Source organism: Juglans microcarpa x Juglans regia, chromosome 2D (genome assembly GCF_004785595.1).
Source record: "Juglans microcarpa x Juglans regia isolate MS1-56 chromosome 2D, Jm3101_v1.0, whole genome shotgun sequence".
Lineage (NCBI taxonomy): Eukaryota > Viridiplantae > Streptophyta > Magnoliopsida > Fagales > Juglandaceae > Juglans > Juglans microcarpa x Juglans regia.
Window position 1 is genome coordinate 28,448,960 of NC_054596.1, and position 15,527 is coordinate 28,464,486.

The window sequence follows — 15,527 nt, forward strand, 5'->3', positions numbered from 1 at the left end:
CGTACCCATAAAGTTAGGATACCGATATACCAGAACTCTCTCAAACGGGCATCCTCGATTCTCGCCTCTAGGCGGCTTTTGCCTCACATTCTACCCATGCTCCATTTGATATCTCACTACCATAGTCATTTGCCATATGGTTTCTGCAATTGCTTGACCTCCTTCCAATGAAGGGTTCCTGGCCTCCTGATCTCGCTACCTCGGAGAAACATCATCGTGTCGTCTGCACACCATTGGGTCCTTTCCTCCTGAAATGCACAAAACCAATACTTATTGGCTTCTCCTAAAAGTAGAGAGTTACTCTTTCTTCACTTCAAAATTTGAGTTCAACTGCATGCTTATACTTCGAACGTGCCTCCTTAAGGATTGAAACCTATAGCTATAAAGTTCAAGCCTATAACTATTGGATTTCAATCCTAGCATTACGTACCATGTATTCCTAGGACAACTTGTGGTTTATCCAAAGACGTAACTGCTTTAATATCACCACTTATGTGACGCTCCTAGCTCTTGCTTGGGATTGAACGATGACTGAAGCATCGAGACATATAATATAAAGCTACATACCCCTCGTACACGATGGTTAAAATGCAATGCACTTGTTGATATCTAATAGTATGCAATATATAGTAGCGAAAATTCTACTTAGGTCAAATAAACAAGACATATATCATGGTACCGAAGCACATAAATCCCAAAGCAGAAATTTTCATAATAGTCATCAAAAGACTTAATTGTTCCAAAAGAAATTCCCAAAACGTGGGACCATCACATTAAGTGTCATCAAAATAAGTCATTCATCAAAAGGATCCCATAATATAAGTCCTTTACTAAGGCCGATCCTACTTGGCCTTGTCCTGATTCATAATCCTCCTCAGTTGCTCAAAAAAACTGCAATCCCCTAATGATGAATTGGTCGGCAGCTTCCAACCTTTACAAAATAGATGGCTCCTAAGAGACCTCGTGTCTCTTCGGAGTCTCCTTAGGAATCTGGGAGCTTATCTCTTGCATTTTCCCATGAATATCCTCTTGGGTTCCTATTACAACTTCTACTATTCCGAGTAAGACAATGGTAGTGAAAATTACAGCAGTGTGATTTCGAGAAATCTCAGTAAGTCAAAAAATAACATATAACAGATAACGTAAGCATATATAAGCAAATGAAAGCAAACTCAAAATGAATGCATGGACATGAAACTTTACTTATGCATTTGACTTTTTGAAAATATAGTGTACATTATGGCTTTCATAATCATTTTATTTCGTAAAACATCTTTTTGTCATTTCATACTTGTTCATTTAACATACTTGTGAGCTCGGGTTCTTGTTCATATAACATAGTATAACATAACTTGGAGCTTAAAGACTTTCTTTGATTTTTAACTTATAAATGGATACCTAACGGCTCCCCTATGCACCGTGTGTTCCCCGCTAGTTACTACATCAATCATTGGCCCACTTTGACCAAGGTGAATATGTCTGACTTTTAATTATTCATATTATGGCAGTTCACTTTTTGCCTTCACCGTAGGGCACCCACTAGTTTTAGGTGCAATCCTGCTACAGTATCCTTTTCTTTTAGGAACCATTCGAGGTCCGCCAACTATACTTTGTTGACTCAGGGGTAACCACACCATTTTAGACACTACTAAGTGGACAAATGAGTTCCACTAGGGAATTTCTCTATCCTAGCCTTTGGGGTGATGACAAAACTTTTAAAATACTCATTTTATTTTTGAAAGATTTCACAAACCCAAGCATGTGGCATGAACTATGAAACTTTGGACTTTCATGGGACACATGCAATGCCGAAAGTTAATCATGACCATATAACAAACAATCATGCATATCCATGGTACATTTCACATTTTTCATAAGTCTAAGGCATTCGATCAACAAACAAAAAGCAAACATTCATAACTTCACATGTATCATGCAATGACCGAGATACATAAACATTAGCATGCATGAGAATTAATTTTATGCCTTTAAAACTTTAATCATATCATGCTAACCCTTCATCTATGGTCATGGCTCAAATCTATTATTCTTGAATATACATTACATCAACTTTCATGAAATTAGAATCTTCTAATGTGCTTAACAAAACTTTATAAATGAACTTCCATGTATAGCTAAAACATATGAGTGAGCATGCTTAGGAAAAACAAGCATTTCTTTGAATTTAATAATTTTAAAAGATTAGGGCCCCGTTTAGATTCATAAATTGTTTCATCTCATCTCATCTTATCATGACAACTTTCTCAAATTTCGACACAAAATATAATAAACAATTCAACTTTTCAAATCCCAATTCAACTTTTTCAAATCCCATAATAATAATAATATTAAAAAAAATAATATTCGAACAATATTTTTTTAACTTTCATCTAAAATCATCTTATCTCATATTTGAATCCAAACCAGCCCTAGGTAATGCGACAATCTTCATGAATATGTTAAGAATCATGCAAAAATATGAAACCCTAAATATGGCTTTCCACTCCATATTCATGATATAAGATAATCACAATGAACCATCATAGGTTGATCATTCACACAAGGATCTGATTATATCACATAGAAGAACATCATCATATCAAGCATAATCATACAACCAAACAACAAGTAAGTTCACATTGCATATACATAAAATACCAAGTACAAGTTAGAAGTTTACTTATAAAAATCAACAATCGATAAATAAGCAAGTTGAAAATATATATACAAAAATCATTAGGTTCGGTTATTTAAAACCCTAACCCATGTTTATGTGTAAGCTCATGACATCTAGTCTAAGGAAAAGCTCCCTAGATTTCAGACCTCCATTCCTCAAGTCTGAAACTTGCATCAACTCAAGCCCTAGTTTAAAATAAACCCCAAAACCATGTGTGTATATATGTGAGCTCATATGGGAAACTCCACAAAATAAGAGCTAATTTCCTCTAGCTCGAGTGTGTGTGTGTGTGAGAACATGAGTTCATGGTGAACTTGCTAAAACCAAAACTTGTCTCTCATGGCGGTGTGTGGGGTGAAATGGAAAGGTGGTTTTTGGCTTCATACCTTATGTGATTTCCTCCTTAGAAAGTATCCTTTAACTTTGATTGCCCTTAAAATGATATTTGAAAGAAAAGAGAGTAACTTGGGTGGTGTTTGGATGGTGAGAAACTGATGGAAAGTAGAGCGAAAGGTGGTGGCCGAATGCTTCAAGAGAAAATCCTCCAACTAACTAAAAAAAAAAATAGGGCTTTCTGGAACCTCTCCCTTTTATAGACATCAGAGGCTTCTTGTACAAGCTAAGTTTCCTTGCATGGATGCCATTTGACACCTAACCCTTGAGCCTCTTCTCTTTCTCCATCATTTGATTGTGTTGGAACCACAAGAGAGCTTTTAGACAAGTGGTGCCTCCCTCTCAAAATCAAAACCTCCATCCCCTAATTGCCCTTCATCTCGTGTCTTGGTTCAATGAACCTCACGGTAAAATAGTCTTTTACCTAACTAAGATCTTCCTCAATCCTCTACAAGTGTGCATGTGTGCCAAGTGGCACATGGGGAGTGTGAGTGTGCATGATGGCCGAAAAGTCCATTTCTTCCACCAATTTCTTGGACATTGTGTGATTGGTCATAAAGGTGGCAAAAGTGCACAAACCTCCTTGCCCTAGCCATCCACCTCAAGGGATTCTCTTACAAAAATCCTTCTAGAAACCCTGTAGGCGTGTAGCCCCTTCTTCCAACAAGATCTTACCTTTTCCCAAGACGACACTATTCACCTTCCATTTGCCTACATGACACATGGCAAAAATCAAATCATGTCCCTCTATGGTTGTCGTGCATGCCCTTTGGGCTTCCCTCATGTTCCAACTTTTCATGTCACTTCATCTTCCTTCTAGAAACTCTCTCCCATAGTGACAAGTGTCACCATACTATCACCTCACAAGAAAGCCTTCTTGCATGTATGACACATGGCAAGAGGGAATCCATTCCCTATGGTAAGCTTGTACCCTAATTCCAATGGGCTCCAAAGAGCGTTTCAACCCTAAAGAAACCCTACACACTTGTAATCTAATTTAAACCCTAAAAGCTTCGAGAAAACCGAAACCCCACATGGTTTCCCCAAATCCCAAAGTTTGCCTCCGAACCCTAAATGAACCCAATTTTAGCTTAGTGTTTAATTACTTGATTAAATAACTTTCCACATGCTAGTAACCACTCAAAGTCATGTTATTATATCATTATTTACTCTTTTAAATCTTGAAATTTTTATTGGGTCAAGAAAAATAGAATTTGGGCTTGATAGCAACCCAAACCGCATTGAAACCCTAAATGGAAGTCCATTCAGTGAAGGCCCATTAAGGCCCAAGAAATTTAGCCACCAAAGCAAGGCTTGTGGGGGAAGTTCCCCCTGCCATGGCAGTCCTATCACTGCCCAAAGCAGCCCCAAACAGTGCATCTTGGGAAGGCCAAGGGCCACCTTTCCCCTCCCTTGAAATTTTTATTGGGTCAAGAAAAATAGGATTTGGGCTTTATAACAACCCAAACTGCATTGAAACCCTAAATGGAAGCCCATTCAGTGAAGGCCCATTAAGGCCCAAGAAATTTAGCCACCAAAGCAAGGCTTGTGGGGGAAGTTCCCCCTACCATGGCAGTCCTATCACTGCCCAAAGCAGCCCCAAACAGTGCATCTTGGGAAGGCCAAGGGCCACCTTTCCCCTCCCTCTCACATAATAGCTTGTAGCAGAAAAACATGGGCTGGTTTTGCCTAACACTGCCATCATTCACACTCCTCATATCACCCTCCAGACGTTGAAGAGGCATCTAGGTCCTTTCCCCATTCATTTGGTCACTTTCCAACCCTTTTCTTGGATAGAAAACCATATAAGCTCTAGGAAAGATTTTCTGCTTAATTTACTTCACTTTTTGAAACTAATTTAAGTATTGTCTCATAAAGTACTCTTGATTAAAGTTATTCCACTTTGAGTCTAGCTTCTGTTTGTATATTTTTTGTAAATGTTCATGGTCATTTGTGGGTCACAAGTTGGTTTAAGCATGAAGAGGTCATTCTAAAAGATAATCTGGATAATGTGTGATATTTTTATGATTTTGTCCAAATTATTGGCAAGATCTTGGTTTGATTGTTATGTGGAGTATAGTTAACATGCTAGTATATAAGTTTGATGAAGATTTGTTGCATGTTATAAGCTTTTGATGAGAGTTTTACTTAGATCTAAAAAGATGAAAACAAGAAGGTTGAATACATATTATGTTTTGACTAAGCTTGAATCTTTTGTTTTGAAAGCATACTTTAATGACTTTAATATTCACATATGATGTTCCTACCACTTTAATTTACATGTTAGGATGTTAGTTTGAGGATTTAAGGGTAAAATTTTCACATATAGAGGGATAAAATGATAATTTTACTCTAAGATAGTATTTTTATGTTTCTAAATTGTTAGTGATGAGTTTCCGATGTTTAGAAATCTCTAATTATATTTTCTCATATTTCATGCATTTTAATCCATCACGCAACGATCACTGTAAGTTAGCTTCTAACTTATTGTCAGATTACTTTGTATGTGTGTTGGTAAGGGAATAGTTGTCTATGTTCTTAAGTTATTAGATTTGCCATGCTATGCCATGTCACTACATGTATGTCTGTTACATATTATATTCTGTCATGCAATGTTTATCTATTATACTTTTTATTCTTTCACAAAATGTTTATCTGTTACACATCATGCAATGCCATGAAATGTTTGTCTATTTCATGTTATGCTATGTGACGAAATATTTGTCTATTTCATGTTATGCCATGTGACAAAATGTTTATTTATTTCATGTTATGCCATGTGACAAAATGTTTATTTATTTCATGTTATGCCATGTCATGAAACTAATACATATAACAAAGTAAACATGTAACAAAATATCATCTTTTCGTTTCTTGTAAAAACTTAACAAACTTAATACATACAATAATATGGGTGGACACCTCATGGCTACCCTACAAACTGTGGGCTCCCTACGAGTTACCACATCACATTGCCGACCCTCTTGACCAAGTATGAGTACATCAGAATCCATATGATACGATACTTTGCAATTTGCCTTCACCGTACTTTACAATGTGTTACAACCACTAGCATTAGGTGCGGTTACTTCGCTCCATAATCCTTGAAAAAAACTCATTTGAAGTTTTTTATTGTACTTCATAATTCAAGGGTTACCACTCCAATTTATTTATTTCAGAGTGGATAGAGTAGTTTTACTAGGATATTTTCCCATCCTAGCGTTGGGGTCATGACAAAATCATTTCTTTTAATGCATAACCCGAAAACATGTGACATGTGACCATGTAATTTCCATGTAACAACTTCATGTATTGATGCCATATATCAAGATTGCATCATGTGCATCACGTTCATCACGTATACTTTGTACAACATGCAAAAGTTCAACAAAGCATATACCATTTCTCAGAACTCAAAACATGTCATTCGAACCAACCATTGAACAAGCAACATTTGAACATAGCATGCCCGTATAAGATATGAATAAGTCATAGCATGTAACAACTAGCAATTCAATAATCCAAATTAAGCAACTCAAAATGTAGAGTTTACACGTAAACATAAATACATTATTCAAGAGTAAGTTAGAGGTTAACTAATAAATTTTCCAAAAGATTTTCTAATGATCAAGCAAGCTGAAAGTATATATTTTCAAACTATTAGACTTTGGATAACAAGCATCAATCTAAACATGTGTGGTGTGTACTAGGGTTTATGCTCTTAACCCTAATCGACTATAAACTCCTTTTGTGACTCTTATAACTCATATACACGGTTGGAAGAACACAAGTGTGTGTGTAAGATAAGTATGGTTGCCTTCTAGTGGTCGAAACAATTACTCCTTCATTCTCATGAAGCTTACAAGAAGGTTACAACACAAATCTGAAACAAAAAAATGTCCATTTGCTCCCTCTAGCAAGTGTATGGATGCCGGCTAACAATGCCCCATATTTATTCTTCCCTTAGCTCCCACTTACTCTCTCTCTCTCTCTCTCCCTCTCTCCTATCATTACTTTGCTGTAGAATCTGAAAAGTTTCTGATGCATAGGCGCCAAGTGGCGTCCCTTACTTGCTATGGCCGAAAGTCCTGTCTTCATCTCCTCATCATTGTTTCTCTTAGAAACCTAAGGGACTCCTCATGCATGAGGGACGAGTGGTGCCTTCTGTTCTAGCCGAATCCCTAAGTGTCTCCCATCATTCCCTTATGGTCTAGGTACAATGAACCTATGGAAAGAGACATGCATGGTTGCCAAGTGGTGTGCTCCCTAGAAAACCAAACCTCTCCTCATGATTGCATCTTCTAGAAATTCCAAGGTGTTTATGCATGAATACCATGTAGCGAAATCAGTGAAGGTGGCGAGTGTCCCTTAGTATTTTTGAAACTCCATTTTATCCTACCTTCTTCCCTTTTTGGTCCAGGTACAATGAATCTATAGGATGAAGTTACATGACTACCAAGTGGTATTGTGGTTGCTAGGGCTGGCATGTGCCCTAGATGAGCCAAAATCCCATGGGTTTCTTCCTTCTTCACATGACTTGTTCTAAAAGCTTGCAACTTCATTGCATGAGAAACAAGTGGTCAGTGTCTCTTAGAAAGGCAAAACTCCCTTTCCCTAGGAGCCTAATGATTATGGCTTATGAAAACTCAAGAGTCTTCTATCCAAAGGGGCGCCTCTCACTCATTCCAAAACCCTAGTTTGGGCTTCCAAAACCCTAAATTCTTATAGGGCTGAAAATTAGCTAGGTGTTGGGCCTTTCCTTAGGCTTGGTTGCTTATTGCACCAAAACAACATAGTCTAAGTCAATCTCACATTCTTAGCTTTCTCCAACTGTTAGACTTAAGTCCATCTAGATCAAAATAGAAAATGAAGATACAAGTGATAAGTTTTATTTTTATGTGATTTTTATTACTTTTTTATTTATGAAAAGTGTCATTTTTTCTTCAATACTATTGATTTTATTTTATTTCTATATATTTTTCTTTATTTTCTTGGATTTCAAAGAATGAGAAGATTTAGTGCAAAAGGAGAGCATTTTTGTATAAAAGAAGAGACTACGGATCCAAACCGATGAGAGCCGACGAGATCTGAAGAGAGCCGAGGAGATTTAGGCGACGAGACTCAATGGCGACCAAAAGGTGTGACTAGAAAGCGCAACCAGAATTTGCGACAAGAGTTAGGCGATGCGAGAGATTTTACCTCATGGGCGCGAAGACTTGGCGCAAGGCTCCGGGTAGTTAGATTAGTCGACCAATCTAAACGACCAAGTTAAGCAACCAAGCAAAGGCGAGCAGGTTTACCGCTCGTTAGGTTGGCGAGATGAGTCTTTCATCCCTGTTGAGAGTCTTTCCTCTCGGTAGGCGAGGAGACCAATTATATTCAGCGCACATAGGCATCTACCCAGTGGGACCCTTACGAGTTCCGCAATCTATCTGCTGACCACCAAATCCTCCCGAACTCTGCTAATCAAGCTGCATATCACTGAATCTTCCATTTTAGACAATCCCATTATTCTTGAGATAATTTCTTTTATGTTAACTTTTATCTTTAGAAACTATTTTCTAGATCTTTAGGTTAGATTGTAGCAGCATTTATCTTCTTTCAAGATTTAAATTTTGACATCTATTAAATCCCATCCTGTGGGAACAATAGGGGGAGTTTTTAGAGTTTGAGTTCTAGAGTAAAAATAGTCCAGAGTTTATTTTTTAAATTTCTTTCAAGGAGGCATATCAGGGGAGCAGAGGCGACGGTTGCATGCTTCATCAACTGACTCCAACGAAGAACACTAGTTTTATTGATTTTGTTTTCAATTACATTATGAACTAATTTTATTTCCTAGAACTGTGATGTAGTCTAGCATTGAACACACAATTTATATTCTAATTTATTTTATTTTAATATTTCTATGATTGAGTGTTTATTCCTTTTTACTAATGCTTATAATTTTCTAGCTAATTATTGTTCGACCTATTGAATCACAATAAGACTGAGATGTGATTTGTGATTAAAACTCTAGGATTAAGCACCATTAGTTGAGCGAAAGTAGAGATACTTTACCATAATTAGTGTGATTTTCAGGAAAAATCCAAAGAACTTAATGAGTCTCAATTTAATTAAATTCACATAGAGTCATGGAGTTTATTAATTGGACATGATCTTGGTATTGTTTGAGTGAAAATATTGAATAGTTATGAAATTTTTATCATCAACTTGGGATAATTGGAGTTCTATAACGAGGAAGAATAAATTGTGTGGGATTTGTTAGTGAAATCAAACACTGTAGATCTATTCTTATTATCTTTAAAATCTTAATTTTAATGGTATTGTATTCAGTTTAATTTAGATAATCCTCTTTAAATTTCAGTTTTTCAAATAGTAATTAATTAAGTAAATTTTAATACTCAATAGTATAATTATTCCTTGTGGGTTCGACATCCGTTTTATTTAAAACACTTTACTACTTGTTAAGATTCTGTGCATTTGCAGATATATTTTTATGCGAACAAATTTTTGTCACCGTTGCCATAGAATAATTATTTGTTATTGATATTAATACTAGTTAGATTTAGCTAGATTTTTACTACTTTGGATTTTATTTTATTAATTTAAATAAGATTTTAGTTTATTTTTTCTTTTTAGGAATTCGAAGTGCTTGCCCCAATCTAAATCCTTAGATCATACACTTTTCGATCCCGAGATTGAAAGAACCTTACATCGGATTAATAAAAAAAAAAAAAAAAAAAAAAAAAAAAGGAGGTCGCCACATCTAAATTTAATATGGCCAACCAGGAGCATAAGACGTTAAGAGACTATGTTATGTCCTTTGTTAATGTGGCAACACCTAGTATAAGGCGGCTAGTTATACAAGCCAATAACTTTGAGATCAAGTCGGCCATCATTCAAATGATTCAATAAACCGTCCAGTTTGGGGGGCTGTCACAAGAGGATCCTAATGTCCATATTGCAAATTTTCTAGAAATTTGTGATATTTTTAAGCACAACAGAGTGACAGATGATGAGATTCGACTGAGACTTTTTCCTTTCTCACTTAGGGAAAAGGCAAAAGGTTGGTTGAACTCTTTGCCGCCCGGTATCATCACCACCTGGGAGCAGTTGGCACAACAATTATTTAGCAAAATATTTCCCTACGGCCAAGACAGCAAAGTTAATGAATGATATCACTACCTTCACCCAATTTGAGGGTGAATAATTATATGAGGCATGAGAGTTATACAAGGATGTATTGCGCAAGTGTCCATCCACATCATAACCTCCCAGCCTGGCTTCAAGTATAGACATTTTACAATGGTTTGAGACTCACAAATCAATCTATGCTTTATGCAGCCACAAGAGGAACATTAATGAGTAAGACCCCTAAAGCTGCATATGAACATCTAGAAAAGTTTGCGTCTAACAACTATCAGTGGGTTGTAGAGAGAGCAATGCCAAAAAAGGCGGCAAGCATCATTGAGCTTGACTCAATGTCTGGGATTGCGGCTCAGTTGGCAAATCTATCCAAACAAATAGGTAAAATGAACATTAATGCTATTCAAACTAATGTTGTTTGTGATCATGGAGCAGGAAATCATTTAAGTGTAGATTGCTAAGTGGGAAATCCTTTTGCCCAACCGAATTATGAACAAGCCCATTATGTGTGTCCAATTTTCAACGTCAAAACAATCATTATTCAAACACGTTCAATCCCGGATGGAGAAATCACCCTAACTTTTCATGGAGTAATAACCAAGTACCGATTAGACCACCTCAACAGTTTTCACAGCAAGAGAAGAAGCTGATACTTGAAGATATGTTCATGCAGTACATGCAAAAGAATGATATGGTGATCCAATACAACTTGACTTCAATCTGCAATCTTGAGGCACAAATCAATCAGCTCTCAAACATGCATACCAAGATGACAATAGGGACTTTACCGAGCAACACTATGATCAATCCGAAAGAATATGTCAAAGCCATCACATTGAGAAGTGGGCGGACATATGACCAGCCAAAGATAGTAAATACTGAGTGAGGTGCAGAAGCTGCGAAAATGTGGAGTACAAAAAGAAGGAAACCGAGTACGAGGTAAAAGAAGCAAAGCAGGATGCGACCGACTAGCAAGCTGAGAAGACTAAAGAGAATAAAGGGATTGCAAAACCCAAGAAATCCAGGGAATTTATTTCTGAAACTTATTATCCTTCAATTTATGATTCCTCAATTCCTTTTCAACAAAGATTAAGAAAAAAAGGGATTGATAATCTATTCTCTAAAATTGTTGGTGTTCAAACTTAACTTCTTGCTTTGTTTGAATCCTACATTTTCTTTCTATCCCTCACCCTAGCCTTACATTACAATCTTAATAAAAACCTATTGATCCCTGGTGATAGTTTCTGTTCTACATTAATAGATAGTGATTTGAAAAGCAAGGCTATAGAGTGTTTAGAGATCCTTTATTTATTTACTTGTTTACATAAAACTATCCAGAGAGCTAATGATGAAGTGAGAATGATGGGTATGCATGAATGTGGGGATGTATAATACAATGAAATTGAGTTTTGAATTAACTTTTGGGACTTGATTAATTGTGAATGATTCCTTTGAATTATAAATTTTAGTCAATCTTTAAGGCAATAAATTTTATGAATCAAACCAATACTTGTTTTAATTGTCTTTCTTTCCTTCTTTGCTCGAGGGTGAGCAACGCTTAAGTTTGAGGATATTTGATAAGTATTATTTTTATGTGATTTTTATTACTTTTTTATTTATGAAAAGTGTCTTTTTTCCTTCAATACTATTTTATTTTATTTTATTTCTATATATTTGTCTTTATTTTCTTGGATTTGTAGGAATGAGAAGATTTAATACAAAAGGAGAGCATTTTGGTACAAAAGAAGAGACTAAGGATCCAGACTGACAAGAGGCGACGGGATCTGAAGAGAGCTGAGGAGATTTAGGCGAGGAGACTCAATGGCAACCAGAAAGCGTGATCAACAGGCGCAACCAGAATTGGCGACAAGAGTTAGGTGGTTAGATAAGTCGACCAGTCTAAATGACCAATTTAAGCAACCAATCTAAACGATATTGTGTGACCCTTTCGAGTTCCGTAATCAATCTGCTAACTACCAAATCCTCTTGAACTCCATAAATTAAGCCGCATATCATTGAATCTTCCATTTTAGACAATCTCGTTATTCTTGGGATAATTTCTTTTATGTTAACTTTTATCTTTAGAAACTATTTTCCAAATCTTTAGGCTATATTGTAGCCACAATTATCTTATTGCTGGATTTAAATTTTGACATCTATTTAATCTCATCTTATGGAATGAATAGTGGGAGGTTTTAGAGTCTGAGTTTAGAGTAAAAATAGTTTAGAGTTTATTCTTTAAGTTGCTTTCAAGGAGGCAGATCTAGGGAAGCTGAGGCGAGAGCTGCATGCTTCATCAACTGATTCCAATGAAGAACACTAGTTTTATTATTTTTGTTTTCAATTTCATTATGAGCTAATTTTATTTTCTAGAGTTTTGATGTAGTCTAGCATTGAACACACAATTTATATTATATGTTATTTTATTTCAATATTTCCATGATTAAGTGTTTATTCCTTGTTCTTAATGCTTGTAATTTTCTAACTAATTATTGTTCGATCTATTGAATCACAATGAGACCAAGAGGTGATTTATGATTAAAACCCTAGGATTAAGCACTAGTTGAGTGAAAGTAGAAATACTTTACCGCGATTAGTGTGATTTTCAAGAAAAATTCAAAGAACTTAACGAGTCTCCAATTAGTTAAACTCATATAGAGATATGAAGTTATTAGTTGGAGAAATTTTTTATTTTGTTCAAGAGAAAATATTGAATAGTTAAAGGATTTTTATCATCAACTTGGGATAATTGAAATTCTATAACGAGGAAGAATAAATTGTGTGGGATTTGCTAGGTGAAATCAAACATTCTAGATCTATTTTTATTATCTTTAAAATCTTAATTTTAATGCTATTGTCTTCAGTTTAATTTAGATAATCCATTCTTCAAATTTTGGTTTTCCAAATGGTAATTAATTTAGTTAATTTTAATACTCAATAGCATAATTATTCCTTGTGGGTTCGACATCCGTTTTCTTTAAAACACTTTACGACTTGTTACGGTTCTTTGTACTTGCAAATATATTTTTATGCGAACAATAAGAGTATGGAGCTAGCTTAGATCAGGTTGTCACACTTTATTTGAAGCTAACCTACCATTCTATGTTGGAAATCCTCTTGTCACTACTCTGCTCCTAGCTTTCTAAAGTAGTTGACTTCTTGAGCTTTTTGGTGAATAAAGTCTAAAAAATTAGTTCTCGTCCTACGTCCAGGTCCTTTAAATAGGGTGGGATTGTCATATGTCCTTTTTTACTCCGGATCTACAGTAAGGATTTCCTTTAAATAGTGTGGGATTGTCAATCTTTCACCTTTCATCGCAGAACCACTTTGGATGTGACTCTTTGGACGAAGTGCGGCTTCAGCATAGAGTATTGCCACTTTTCATAGCACTTCTATGTACTTTCGGAAAGCTCTATCACTTACTCAGTCTCTTGTTTGGCGGGTAACTCTTTATCTTGTCAGAGTTACTGGTTTCCATGGCTTCTTGTTCTCGACTTCTCGTTAAATGGCATTTTCGTGCTCGGCTTTAGTGAAACTGCACACTTATCTCCACTTTGCTTTGGGATGCTTCAACTGGGCATTTGCAAGATGCTTGCTCTCCAATGTGCTGGACTAGTTGCACTTGCAGCTCCTACTGCTAATTCTTTAGACGATTGGAGTTTTTCTTATCTTTGCCTTCCACTCAACTCCAATAATGGTTTTTCCCCTTTTGCGCTTGGCGGTCCCTCACAACAATGGGTTTGGTATTCTAAGTGTTGTGACTAGAAGGGATAGTTCGATATAGTGGGAAAGTACATTGATGTACATTATCACTATATTATAGATATAGTGAAAAATATGAGGTCAAAGTTAATTTTTTTCCTCAACTTAGATGGTAATGGGTCCAATGACCAAATGGTTGTCTCTAGAGAAATTTAGAAATCATGTGGCTAGAATGGGGTTGAAAATACCTTATTAAAGTAATCTCATGGCTAACATACATAACTCTAAAAGTTTTGGGATGCCTAGATTAATGTAGTTATAAGGAATTGCCCAAATAATGGGTTAGTCATTTGTAAAGTCACTGATAAGATAATTAAGAAAAGTCTCAAGAATGGCCTTTAGAGGAAGTACTAATGAAAGTTTAATGTAGGTTAACAATATATGCTTTATTTATTCGGTTCAAGTCATCAGATGTGTCAAGAATATTTGTTATGTCATGGATAATTGATGTGGTTCACTAAGGATATAATGAATAAAAGTCTCCCATAATATGTGATCAATGGGAGAACATATGGTAAAGGGTGTGGTCAGATAAGACAATGACAAACGTATGCGCATGTAAAGGCTTGTCATGCTCTGATGCCAATCTACAGGAGTTGAATATGAGAGTTGAGTAATAGAAAATTTATGTTGGTATTAAGGTAAAAATACTCAACTATATTCATCACCATTGTTGTGTGTTCAAGTAAAAGATGTAGATGTGAGGTGTCATCACACCAAACAGTGTACCCCATGGATTTACATCATCTCCATGGTGATAGTTCTCATGAGAGTATTGGTTGAGGAAGTGTCAAGAGAGCCAACTATTTGATTTGAGTCAAACGGTTGTGTCAACTAGTACTTGTGGTCTATAAATAGGGACTAAGTGTACACAATTAAATCATTTGCATTTCCTCTATCAAACACCAACTTGTAAGACAAACACCCTAACGGGGATTGTCACCATTTTCGTTCAAACACCAAACCTTAACCTGGTTTAATTTCACAAACTTTTGAGATTATCTCATCTCATCTTAACATCCAAATACCAATTTCGAATTTTCAACATTTTTATCTAATTATTACCTAATCTTAACATCCAAATATCAAATTCAAATTTTTAACTTTTCCAAACTTCTAAATAAAACACAAAAAGTAATTCAAATTTTTTAAATTTTAAAATAAAAATAATATTAAAAAATTACATTATAACCCTCTTTTAACTTTATAATTTTTTTGTTTAACTTTTTGTCTCTCATTTTCCAAAATCTCATAAAAATCTTAACTCAAACTATTTTACTACTATTCACAAATTATGTCATTACTACTAATAGATTTATCATCTTATTTCATCTTATCTGTGTAATCAGCCAGACCTGAATATGTACAAAAATTACATTTCAGTTAAATTATTTTAGAAGAAAATTGTTCATTGTGATTGTTTGTCATTTCGTGTGTGTGAACTGCCATGGAATCTTCATTCTATTCTCAATCCGCCGATTGGAATCATGTGATCAATATATGTATTCACTTATAATTAAGACGTACGCATCAATCTCCCCAATTTTTG

General features: G+C 35.5%; 1 non-coding gene across 1 annotated transcript; it reads right to left on the minus strand.

Moving 5' to 3' along the window:
- Positions 1–10,232: 10,232 nt before the first annotated feature.
- On the minus strand, positions 10,233–10,343 carry LOC121251326. Its single transcript, XR_005937993.1, has one exon. It is a non-coding gene; the product is annotated as a small nucleolar RNA R71 (small nucleolar RNA).
- Positions 10,344–15,527: the final 5,184 nt, after the last annotated feature.